Here is a 13,220-nt window from a genome sequence, read left to right on the forward strand (position 1 = left end):
TTTCAGATTCCATGTATAAGTGACATCATATGATATTTGTCTTTCTCAGTCTGACTGACTTCACTTAGTATGATAATCTCTAGGTCCATCCATGTTGCTGCAAATGACATGATTTCATTCTTTTTTATGTCTGAGTTCCACATCTTCTTTATCCATTCATCTGTCAGTGGACATTTAGGTTGTTTCCACGCCTTGGCTATTGTAATAGTGCTGCTATGAACATAGAGGTGCATGTATCTTTTCAGACCATGTTTTTGTCTGGACATATGCCCAGGAGTGGGACTGCAGGATCATATGGTAGCTCTAGTTTTAGTTTTTTTTTTAAAGGTAAATTATTTTTAATTTTATTAATTGTTACAAATTGATACATTGTTTTGAAAAATAGAAATTGGCACATAGCAAATAGCTCAAACATAAGTCAAGAAAATATTAGACCAAGATAGATTTGAACTCTAACTTTTAAAAAGGTCTTCCAAAACTGCTTATCTCTTTTTACTTATTTTAAACAATCTACATTAAGTATTTCATTGAGCATCTATTAGTGTGCCTGGCATAATGCTAAATACTTTAAGAAAAAATATAAGAAGCATATCACATTGTTCTTACCCTTAGTAATTTATAATCTAGCTATTTGTGATTATAGAGACACATTTTAAAAATTCTGGGACCTAACACCTTTAAGTAAAATCATCTTTGAAAGTAATCACTCTGGAAGGTTATATGATTATTTCAAAAAATCCTAAAACATTTTTGCATCTTTTCCTTTGGGATTGCCTTTGGAGTCATTACACAAATCATTTAAGAAAGACAGACTCATTACTTTTAGTTTAGTTTAGAATGCTGCTCTATCCTCCTTCTGCACCTAGTTTAGTCACCTGAATTAATCACTGGGTTTGTTCCTCACTGACTTCTGGTTATTCTAAAACCTCAAATTCACTCTAAAAGACAAATTTCACTATTCTTGATGCTCTTCAAAAGCATGTCCTGCAGCATTACCGGACAGTAAGTACCTGGAGGACGAGAAGACTTTCTCATCAGCTTTGCATCTCCCCCCAGCATCCTGCTCGGAGCTTAAGCACAGCAGGAATGCAATATGCATCCTATGTTGAACTGACAGCGCATTAGCTGTTCAGCAGCTGGAGACATCGTGGTGGGCTGTGGATAGAGGCGAGGAAGGGTTCCAGATGGGGCTTGAGGGGGATTTCTTTCCATTCTGCTACTTCAGTGTTTCCTTTCATTACTCCTTAGGCATCTGGCTTTGACACTGAAGGACAGAAAGGTCTGCCCGACGTCGGCAGCAGGTTCTCCCAACACTCTCTTCTAGCCCTGGCCTCTAATCCAGGGTTTGGTGCGTGTGCTAAGACCACTTCCCCAGCTGCCATGTTTGTCAGAAGCCAGAGGCAAAAATCCCCCTTCTGGGGCCAGCTCTTCTGCAATCGCCCGGATGTGGTAGGGCTCAAATCGACAGCACCCACCTTATGTACCTGACCCCCAGGTTGTAGGCCTCTCTGGCGTATTTTTGAATATCCCATCTGGTTGCAACTCTGGGCTCCAGTGCGAAGGGATATTCGAGGAGATCCACAAACCCTCCTTTGCCGCAGCCGGGCATGTGGAGCCCCAGGAACTGCACCATCAAGTGTGCTTTCAGCCCTGCAGCCTGTAGGCCTTCCTTCATGAGTCTCATTGTCTTCAGGCTGGTCCAGGGCCCAAATCGGCAGTTCACGCCAACGACTGAAGCCCCTGCCTTCACCAGCTTCCAGCACATTCTCCAGGTGTTACACCATGCGTGTCTCTCTCTGGGCCTATGCACACAGTGGCTGCCACGGGTTTTCCGGATTCTTTGAAGACTTCCACAGCCCACACAGCTTCTTCAGTGTGTTCAAAGTACTCTGCAATCCAGAAGTTCACATTTTTCCTGGCAAAAACCTCTAGCTGTAGTCGAAAAAGTTTTTAAATTCTAGCTTCATCCTTGTGGTGTTTGTACAACGATGTCTGGCAGATCCCCCCCTGCGCCCAAAGCATCACCTCTGTCGGCTGCTTCTCTGGTAAGGTCACAGGCAGCAGCGTTTACAGCTTCCCACTGGCTTTCCATATTGTCCTCACTGGCAGAAAAGATGAAAGTCTGCGTGACATTCGATCTCGCTCTCAAGAATTCCACGTGAAGCTGACGAACTGCATTTGGATGTTCTACTATGGCTTCTAGAGTCCAGAGCCTGGCGTTCACGTAGCCCATCTTCTCCAGAGTTATGTGAAAGCTGCCGTCTCCAAGCATACCCTCCCCGCTATCCAGAGGCTCCAAAATGCCCTTCTTGGCTCCGGGGCCGTCGCGCTGTGGCCGTTGCGGGCGCTGGGTGGTGGGGAGCACACGGGGCCAGGAGCCCGCCCCTCCTATTTTTAGTTTTTTCAGGAACCTCTATTCTGTTCTCTATGGCGGCTGCCCCGATTTACATCCCCACCAACAGCGTAGGAGGGCTCCCTGTTCTCCACATGTGTCTACATCTCAATTCACCAACCACACGACAGAATTCTGGAGAACGGAAACTGTGACTGTCACTGTGGTTCCCTTACCATGGCCACCACAGAGCCTTGCACACTGCAGACATTCTCAGTACTTCCTCCCGACTAGCGAAATACCAGTCGTCGTTCATTTTTTTTGACTAAATGATAAGAGTAAAGAGATTTACTTTTCACTTTAGGGGAAGTGACTGGGATAGTCTTTGGAATATTGTTCTCCTTCTTTTTTTTTTTTTTTTTGGGTGCGCCTCACGGCTTGTGGGATCTTAGTTCCCCGACCAGGGATTGAACCTGCGCCCCTGCAGTGGGAGCGCGGAGTCCTAACCACTGGACCACCAGGGAAGTCCCTCCCCCTCCTTCTTAATCGACCTCGTGCTAACCACAAGTTTTTTTTTTTTTTTCAACATATAAATGTATTTATTCAAATTAAATTCAGTGCAATTTACATGTGGAACTAAGCAATTTTCTTTATACATTTAGGCATATTCCATTTATACCTACAGACAGATAAACTTTTTGCACAAGTAGGAAAACTTAAAATATATTTTGAATAGATTTGTACAAACTGTTAAATACTTTAAAATTAGTAATTGAAAGTTCCCACCCTCATTTGGAGGTAGAATGGGAACTTAACTTTCCAGTTACTGGTCTGAAAAAGAAAATAACTTGCTATAATTTTGAATGTTATATAGTATAAGCACTATAAAAATATCACTGTCATGATAGCATAGGAACACTCTAAATGTAGACCTTATGGTAGAAATTGCTAGCTGTTCACCAAAACTCATTTCTTCTTCATCCTGGAAAGCACAGCTAAACTATTCCTAGTCAGTGGAAAGTGATGTGGGCCACACCTAGGCCTAGCCCATAAAAGCCTCCCAACATGTGCTCCTCCATGCTTTTCGTCCCTTCCAGTTGACTATGATGATGAATCCAAGGTTCCATGTTTTAAAGAAAGCAGAGTCACAGTCAACCTGGGTCCCTGCTCAACGTTTCTTGAGCAAGAAATAGACTGGTATTGTGTTTGCTATCTGTTCACTGTATCATGCAAAACAATAGTAAAAGAAACAATGCCAAATAGTTATCTACCTCCCTAAAATTGAACCTCTATAGTTTTTATGTTTTCATGAACTACTTGCATTCTTTTTTTTTTTTTTTCCTTTGGATTTTTTTTTTTTTTTTAAAACATCTTTATTGAAGTATAATTGCCTTACAATGGTGTGTTAGCTTCTGCTTTATAACACAAGTTTTCACAGCTATAAATTATGTGACTGGTAAAGCAGAACTACAGAATCATAAACTGTAAGAGGTTGGAAGAGACCTCTGAGACCCTTCCTTCTCCATTACTTTGTAGACGAGAAGAGACACGTGATGTAATGAAAACAGCAGGAGCTTTCAGGGAAGACCTGGGCTCACACGTGAGGTTCACCTCTCCATTGCTATGTGATTGTGGATAATCCACTGAACTGTTGTCTGCCTGAGGCAGCTGCATCATTTATAAAACAGTGATCATCGTACCTGTTTTAAAATATGATTGTAAACGAGTGGTTCATATAAAAGCATCAAGTAGAGCTAATGGCACATGGCAGGCCCCATAAGTATCCTGCTACTAGACGGAGAGCCCTTTTAAGCACGGAGATGATGTTCTACTGAGCTTTGATTCTCCAGTGTGGGAAATGTAGATAATTAAATGAGGAAACAGAGATCTGGACCTTGAGTGAAGCTTCCTGAAAGCCAAGCAGAATCAGAGTCTGGGTTGGGTTTTAAACATCACCTAGACCAGTGGTTCTCCAAATGTGGTCTGAGGATGCGGGGGTGTCCCCAGGACTCTTTCCAGGATTCCAAGAGGTTCTTTCTCTGACTATACATCTGCATGAGGCTGAATCTTTTTCCTACACTTTGGCCAAACAACCAGTCACAACTGGCTGGATGTAAGAAGCAGATAAGAGAGTGCAACTGTCTTCAAGTCAGATTGAAGGAATTGCAAAAAAGGCAAAACAATGCCACTCTTCTAATTTTTTTTTTGTTTTGAAAAAAAGTTATTTTTCATAAAATGTTTTTGCTATTATGTTTTTGTCTTGCTATTTATGTAATATATAATAGGTTAATCTTATTTTTAAATGAATCAATATTTTAAAAAATTTCTGTTTTAATTTCTGATATGAGTAAATACCAATAGCTATAACTTACATAAACAAAAGCTCTTTGGGGTCCTTGATGATTTTAAGAGCATAAAGGGGGTCCTGAGAACAAAAAGTTTGTGAACCGCTGATCTCATCCAATTCCCTCATTCTGCAGAAGGGAGACAAGGGTCTAGTGAAGTTAACTCATTCACTTGACAACACTGAGGGACTTATCAGCAAGGTTAGGGACTGAGCCCCTGGTCTTCAACAGTGGAGCTCTTAAATATTGTTGTGATATCAGAGAGGAAGGAAACAGATTTGGAGGACTAAGTCACACTCTGAACCAAAGTTCCAGTTTTTCTAAGAATATTTTATTTTCCATTTGTGTTCTTTAGACATTGGGCATATTCTCACCCATTTTGGAGAGTAACTCTTATGAAAGATGATACATGACTGGTCAGTAAAGTTTCCAAATACATACAGTCTCTGAAACCACCCAATGAAACCAACATTAGCGCCAAAGGTCCACTATGCCTAACTGCCTGAAAAATCAAGTTCCATGGTCAAGGTACAAGCCTTGATGTAGTTGAAAAATTCTGAGTTTGGGACTGAGAGACATTGGGGATCAAAACTTTGAGCCTCTGTCACCTCATCTTTGAAAGAGGTGTAATAAATTCCCACATCACAGAGCTGTGAAGATGAAATAGGATAATGTGTGGGAGATGGCGTACAGCATGATGCCTTTCACCAGCTTTCAGCATCAGCCCATAATCCTTCAAATAACCCCTGTAAACTACTTGATTATTAATTACTTTTGCACTCTAGTATCCATGTAAATGGAGTGTTATGGACTGAATGTTCGTCTTCCCCCACCCCCATATGTTGATGCTCTAACCCCCAATGTGATAGTATCAGTAGGTGGGGCTTTGGGGAGGCATTTAGGGTCATGAGGGTGGAGCCCCCATGATAGGATTAGTGCCCTTCCAAGAAGCAGCAGAGACATTGGAGCTGACTCTCTCCACCATGTGAGGCCAGTGAGAAGGCAGCCTTCTCTCTGCAAGTCAGGAAGAAAGCCTTCAGCAGAACCTGACCATGCTGGCACCCTGATCTTGGACTTCTAGCCTCTAGCACTATGAGAAATAAGGGTCTGCTGTTTAAACCACCCCATCTATGGGGTTTTGTTACAGCAGCCTGAGGTGCCTAAGACAGAGAGGGACACCATGCCTGTAGCAGAACGGGAGTTAGGAGTTTATAAACTACTCATTTCATCGATTCTATTGAGGCAGTGTCTATTTCAAGGTGGACGGGCACAGAAGATGGGTCCAGCTAGACAAAGCTTGCAACACCCATCACTGTGTACATTGACTGGGGCGACATTCCTGCTGCAGTGCTAATGACCCAGATACACAGATGAGTTTTAAATAAGGAGGTGGAGGGTCTCCACATATGACCTCCTTTTTTTGATTTCTCTCCCTTCTCCACTTGTTTCTTTCAGAAAAGTATCAATCTCAGAACTTAAGAAAAATTAAATAACCACTTCAGAGCCTGCCCAAAACACAACCCTATTAAATTAGCTTAGGGTTTCATCGGTGGAAGTGAGGGATATAAAACCAAAATCATCTCTCGTGTGTGATACAATAAAAATGGATAATCATGTGACCCAGTTTGGGTTCTAGAAGTATCTAAAGACACAAATTCAGAAAATACTTTATATATCAAGACACAGCAGGTGTGTTCTCCTTCTTCAATCCAGAGGGGTGCTGTCAAAGCTACCATCTCTGGAGCTTCCCTGGTGGTGCGGTGTTTAAGAATCCGCCTGCCAATGCAGGGGACATGGGTTCGAGTCCTGGTCCGGGAAGATCTCACATGCCGTGGAGCAACTAAGCCCATGTGCCACAACTACTGAGCCTGCGCTCTACAGCCCACAAACTACAACTACTGAGCCTGCAAATCACAGCTACTGAAGCCCGCACGCCTAGAGCCTGTGCTCCACAACAAGAGAAGTCACTGCAATGAGAAGCCCACACACCGCAGTGAAGAGTAGCCCCTGCTCACCACAACTAGAGAAAGCCCATGCGCAGCAACGAAGACCCAACACAGACAAAAATAAAAAATAAAAAATAAATTAAAAAAAAAAGCTACCATCTTTGTGTCTTATGACCTGTGTCAAGGGGGGAAGCCTGGAGCCCTCCTTAGTGTGTTAGTTGGTTAATCCATTCCTTGCCACCTGCCCCATCTTGCAATATAATCACTGCATCAAAACTAATTTTCCTCTATCAGTTTTTCAATAAAGAAATACACTCCAGTGAGTTTATTTTGTATTGAAGAGTATTTTTACCTGAAGAGACCAAAGTCCTTGAGCACATTAACCGAACTAAAGAACAACATGCTAATATTAGCCACATTAAGCCTTTTAAACATAACATATGATCTTAAACTGGTTTTGACTTTTATTCAAAATGAAAAATAGCTCCCTCTAGTTAGCCAGAGTAAAGCTGGGACTTATTTCTTGCATCACCACTACTCTGTGATCCCAATATAGTTATAAATAGCTTAAACAGTTCATTCCATTTGCAATCTCCTATTTGTTTTGCTTTAATTTCATATTATACTGGCAATTACCCAGCTTCATTAACTACTTAGGAAATTTCTCAAGTACACTACAAGAAACGCCACACAAGAAATATTAACCTACAGCAGTGCTCTTGAAGTCAACCTTGAAAGGGAAATCCTTTTCATCAAGTTTACATGCCAAGCCCTAAAAGCACTGTGGGGTCAACCCACATCAAAAATCTTGCTTCTGACCCTTGTACTGGAAAGAAGACCCATTACCAACCCCCAAAATCATCACTGAGTGCCAATTATGTAGAAAGCATTTTGCTAGACATTAAGGAAAAATTTTAAAATACTTCCTGTATTCTAGGAGTTTACAGTATATCTGGAGTAAAAATGTATGTGTAAAAATACACACACACACACACAATAAAACATAGAAAGTACCAAAGGACTGATATAGAAAAAATTGACACAGATAAAAACAGTTTTGGGGGAACAAGTCACTATTGACTTTGGGTAAGAGAGGTGATTGGAGAGGAAGCATCCTTTGGGTTGGGCTTGAGGGAGGGGAAAGGAAAATGTTAGGAGCAAAGGCACAGCAGTGGAAAGACAGGACAAAGGGAAGAGGAAGGTTAATTTGGTTGGCATGGAGTTTATGCGGGGAAATAATGCTGAAAATAGCATTTTAAAATTAATTAGCTCTGTTTTATACACAGTAGTGTGTATATGTCAATCCCAATCTCCTAATTTATCCTTCCCCTTTCTCTCCCTGTTAAGCATAACTAATTAGAACCTACTGTATAGCACAGGGAACTCTACTCAGTACTCTGTAATGGCCTATATGGGAAAAGAATCTAAGAAAGAGTGGACATATGTATATGTAGAACTGATTCACTTTGCTGTACCCCTGAAACTAACACAACATTGTAAATCAACTATACTCCAATAAAAATTTTTAAAAAACAGAAAAAAAATAAAATTAATTAGTTCATCAAGTACTTACTAATGCCAGACAGTATCCTAGGTGCTGGCCATGCAAAGGTGTACCACACAGGCCAGCTTCCTCCCCTCCCTGAGCCTACGTTACGGGGTCAGGGGACCTGCTACAGAGAAAATAAACATGTGATATGATGGGAGGGATTGGGCGAGGTGGTGGGGGAGGGTATATACCCTAGGTCTGGTGGTCGGGCAAAATCTGTCTGAATACGAATACTCTGAGCTGAGACAAGGTGAGAATGCACCATCCTCCTTCACAGAGCGAACAGCAAGTGTGAAGGGCCTGAGTCAGGAATGACCTTAGATCCTTCAAAGCACCAAAAGGTCATCAGTGGGGCTAACCAAGGGCGCTAGCAAATCCTCTGAGAGAATTCCTTCAAACTGCCCCTTACTATTTTCAATACCACTTTTTTGTGGTCCTATATGAGGATGATGGTATATTACCTGAGTCATATTCTCTGGGGATACGGCAGGTGGGATTTCTTTGTGATGCTGCCTTCACTTTTCTCATGACACCCCCCACCTGCCACTAGAGCGGGAGTCCCATGTTTTGTTCACTGTTGAATTCCTGGTGCCTAGAACAGTGCTTGGTGTATTTAAGTTGCTCAAGAAATAGCTGTCGAATGAACACACTGAGTGAACATCACTTATCTCCTCCTCCCCAGAGTGGTCCAAAATGAGAGGCGTGGATGGGGAAAAACAAGACAGGACAAGAAGTGAGTAAGAACATCTACCTGTGATTCTAGCTTTAAATTAAGACTGCTCTCCTTGGCGTACTCATTTTTCTCAGGTAAGGGAGGTCCCTGTCCCTTGCATGCTCCTCTCAGGAACTTCTCTTTTTTTAATTGGAGTAGAGTTGATTTACAATGTTGTGTTAGTTTCTGCTGTACAGCAAAGGGATTCAGTTATACATATATTTCTAATTTTTTTCATATTCTTTTCCATTACGGTTTCATATTCTTATCCATTACGGGATATTGAATATAATTACCTGTGATGAACTTTTCTTGATGTGAGCAGGTTACCCATTCCTTCAAGAATTTCCCTCCCCTCACCTCCTCTGCTGACATATCTGGAAGTAACTTTTAACTCCCAACTCTACTTCTCATCATCATGCTAGGTTGATAAAGGGGAAGAAATACTGTTGAAAAAAGAAGAAAAAGGGGGACTTCCCTGGTGGTCCAGTGGTAAAGAATCCACCTTCCAAAGCAGGGGACGCGGGTTTGATCTCTGGTTGGGGAACTAAGATCCCACATGACGCGGGGCAACTAAGCCCGCACGCCTCAACCAGAGAGCCCGTGTGCCGCAACTAAGACCCGACGCAGCCAAAAAAAACAAAAAAAAACACACCAAAATAATCGTTAAAAGAAGAAGAAAAAAATAAGAAAAAGAAACGCCTCCTGTTTTGGGACTGTACCTACATTGTCTCTGCCCTCATATATAACTGAATAATTATTTCTTGTTTGTCACTTACAAAACCTCCTCAGACCCCACTGCACCCTCCCCTGCAGTTCCCTCTGCCTGGCCTCCTTCAGGTGGCAAGATGTCCTTTATACCTAGTTCTGTGCAAAAGAAAGATAGTTCCATTCTGCGATGCTTCTGTCCCTTGCAGACAAGGAATGACCGTTCTCTATTTTTGACATTGTTTTTCTTTATTCAGGAGTCTCAAACTCAACCATCTACAGGGGCCAGGCATGGATGACGAAGGGCACAAGGGCAGGGGGTGTGGGAAGTGTGATGAGACAGGCAGCTCATGCACCATCTAATGGGGGGGCTCTGAGTCCTGCCCAGCAAGCCAAGTGCTCAGCCCGTTCTGCTAAACACCTTGGCCCTCCAGCTGCTGGTACAGGGTCCGGGTTGTTGGAGGGTCCAGTGGAGACAGAAAGAGGACTTCTATTCTTTTATAGTTTACTCCCTTAAATTGACCCAGAAGTAAAAAAACAAAGCAAAACAATGGAAATCTCAAAAGGCTGCTGACTTTTCAGTGTCAGGAAAAGAGGTGTAGGGGTATGTGTTTATGTGTGTGTGAGAGAGAGAGACAGACAGACAGACACAGAAAAAAAGAGAGAGGAGAGGAGGAAGGAAAGAGAGGGGGTGGGAAGGGGGGGAAGGAAGTGAGACAGTAGGGAGGGGAGAGGGAAAGGGAGGCGGTCAGAGACCAGAAACACAGAAACTACACAGTTCAGTGTCCCCGTGAGCGGAGGGGAGTAAGAAATCCTATCTGAAAGCAGCAGCAAGGGAACAGTGGAGGGAAAGAGAGGCTGGGGACAGATGGGGGAAAGCAGATGGCGCCAGTTCAGGAGATGTTGAGCCAGGCTCATCCCACCCTCTGGCTCTCTCATCAGCACCTCTGCCCCTTGTCCTAACCCTGCTGGAGCCAAGGGTCCCGGCACAGAAGTCATCTCCTGTGGCTCAGGAATATCAACCAGCCCCCTCGGGAGGCGAGGGCGGGGCGTGCCAACCCCTGGGTCCCTGTGGGGACACTCTGATCCCTGCCTGAACAAAAGGGACATGGCCTGGAACACACAGCACGAGTGAGCCAAGACTACTGGAACTTTAGGACCTTAGGTGCAGAGGAACCTTAAGGAGACCGTCCTGTTGGCAGACTGGCCTTGGGGAGAGCCACTCACTAAGGACAGCTGGGCTATGGCAGCACAGTGGCCCCCAGTGGGGACACCACAGGGACGGGCATCACTCCACGGAAACATGGCCTGAAATGACTGATAACTAAGTCCTATGGTTTTCTACTGGCGCTGCCATCACACAGCCAGCACTGAGCAAAGAGGGCAGTGTGGGCTGAGCTCACCTCCGCTCACTCATGAGCTGGGCAAACACCGCCCTCCCAGGAGTCACACTCAGCACTCACCCGAGGCACTCAGAAAGTGGCACTAAGACTTAGACTCTCTCTCTCACCAACAGCCTCTGAACCGAAATAATCAAAGGTTCAGAACTACAAAGACAGTGAAAGATCATCGAAAATACATTTTTTTATTGGGCTCTGACTTGAAACAATATAAACATGCTTTTAAATATACTTTTAATTCTGTATTACTCAGCCATTAAAAAGAATGAAATAATGCCATTTGCAGCAACATGGACGGACCTAGAAATTATCACACTAAGTGAAATAAGTCGGACAGAGAAAGACAAATACCATATGATATCATTTATATGTGAAATCTAAAATACAACACAAATGAACCTTTCTACAAAGCGGAAACAGACTCACAGACATAGAGAACAGACTTGTGGTTGCCAAGGGGGAGGGTGGATGGGGGAGGGAAGGATTGGGAGTTTGGGATTAGCAGATGCAAACTATTATACACAGAATGGATTAACCACAAGGTCCTACTGTATAGCACAGGGCACTATATTCAATATCCTGTGATAAACTATAATAGAAAAGAATATGAAAAAGAATATATATATATATGTATAACTGAGTCACTGCTGTACAGCAGAAATTAACACATTGTAAATCAACTATACTTCAATAAAATTAGTAATATATATATGCCTTTAATTCTAAAATATTGGCTGACACTTAAAAGAGTGTAACACTGAACCTTCATTTCAGAAATTTAAAAAAATTTGATGAAATTTCATTTCAGGCTTAAATGGGAGTTTTAATACGTGTATTGAAATTGATAAGACATTTGAATACTTGCAGTGATCTGGAGCCATATATGATAAGCTGTTTCAAGGTGAAATTGAATAATGCATCATTTAATACATATTTGAAAAGTTTTAAGTTTATAATAAGAAAAGTTCTATTCTAATTTAAAGTATTAACTCATATCTTCACCCCAATGTTTAATAAAAACTTAGAAAGAATGTTTTCCTTAATTATTCTCTACTTCGCATCTTTCCTACACAGCTGAAGGATAAGATCTTTGGGAACTTTCAGATCCATTTCACAGTTGAAGGCAAACACACATGATCAACTATTCAAGTTTTCGTCACCATTTTAAATATAGCAACGTCTCTGTTGGTGAAAACGCTTCCCCGCATCACACTTCTTGATCATAAGCTTCACCCTCGTAACTAGCGATGATAACCTAGAAAACCCCTTCTAGATTGATTAATAGGTTGTTTGGTTCATTTGCTCAATAATTCATTTATTCACCAAATATTTATGGAGTACCTGCTATGCCCTGGACACAATGCCACGGGCTGGAAATTTAAAAATGATTAAGACAGAGTCTGTGATTTCAAGGAGGAGGTGCCAGTCAAACAAGGGAAGGATACAGATGCTTAAAAAGATCTGTCAATGCGGGTGAGAGGGGGTCCAAGACAGTTGAGGGTGGGTGGGAAAACAAGGAAGGGTCCCACCAACGCATTCTATCCTCAGCTGCCCAGCATGCATTACTCCCTTGCACAAAATGCCAGACAGTTTCTTTCCCTTTGGCAAAGGGTCTGAGGTACAGGCACTGGCTGAGGGACATAGGGGGACAGGTTCAGAAGACACGAATGTGCAGGTGTTGGCAGGCATGGGGGAGGCATGTTCGAGCTTTCCTGTTCCTGACTTAACATCAGTTGCCACAGCTTCTTTTCTGAAGCCCTCTCTTTCCCTGGGATCTGTGACCTAACACTTTCCTGTCTATCCTCCTTTAACCACTGCCCCTAAGGTGAGTTCAAAATTTGTCTCTTCAGTGGGACCTCTCTTTAGGCTTCTGATCTGTATAGGTAACTGTCCATTTGATATCTCCTCTTGGATAACAATTTCAAAGGCAATTCAATCTTAACATGTTTAAAAGTGGCCTCGTGTTCTTCCCTTCCAAACCCTGGTCTTCTACCCTGGCTCCCTAACCCAGTGTGTGGTGCCATATCTTCCCTGGCACTTATGGCTGAGGCTTGAAAGTCATCTTACACACCTACTTCCTCCTCCTCCAATTTCTATCAGAATCCAATCACCCGCAACTCCTGTTGACTCTGCCTTTCAGCATCTTTGCATTTCTCTCCCGGTCCATCATGACACTGCCTTGTATTCAGTGCTGGACCCTCAACCTAGATCAACTTTCCTCCTCCTAT

The 13,220-nt window shown here is 42.8% G+C and overlaps 1 protein-coding gene and 1 pseudogene across 2 annotated transcripts in view; both read right to left on the reverse strand.

Moving 5' to 3' along the window:
- The window catches only part of NR3C2 (nuclear receptor subfamily 3 group C member 2), a 370,452-nt gene that overhangs the window by 55,813 nt on the left and 301,419 nt on the right, over positions 1–13,220 (reverse strand). The gene's annotated exons all lie outside the window — the stretch shown is intronic.
- On the reverse strand, positions 1,064–8,700 carry LOC132366713 (S-methylmethionine--homocysteine S-methyltransferase BHMT2-like; annotated as a pseudogene).

This window comes from Balaenoptera ricei, chromosome 5, assembly GCF_028023285.1.
Source record: "Balaenoptera ricei isolate mBalRic1 chromosome 5, mBalRic1.hap2, whole genome shotgun sequence".
Classification (NCBI taxonomy): Eukaryota; Metazoa; Chordata; class Mammalia; order Artiodactyla; family Balaenopteridae; genus Balaenoptera; species Balaenoptera ricei.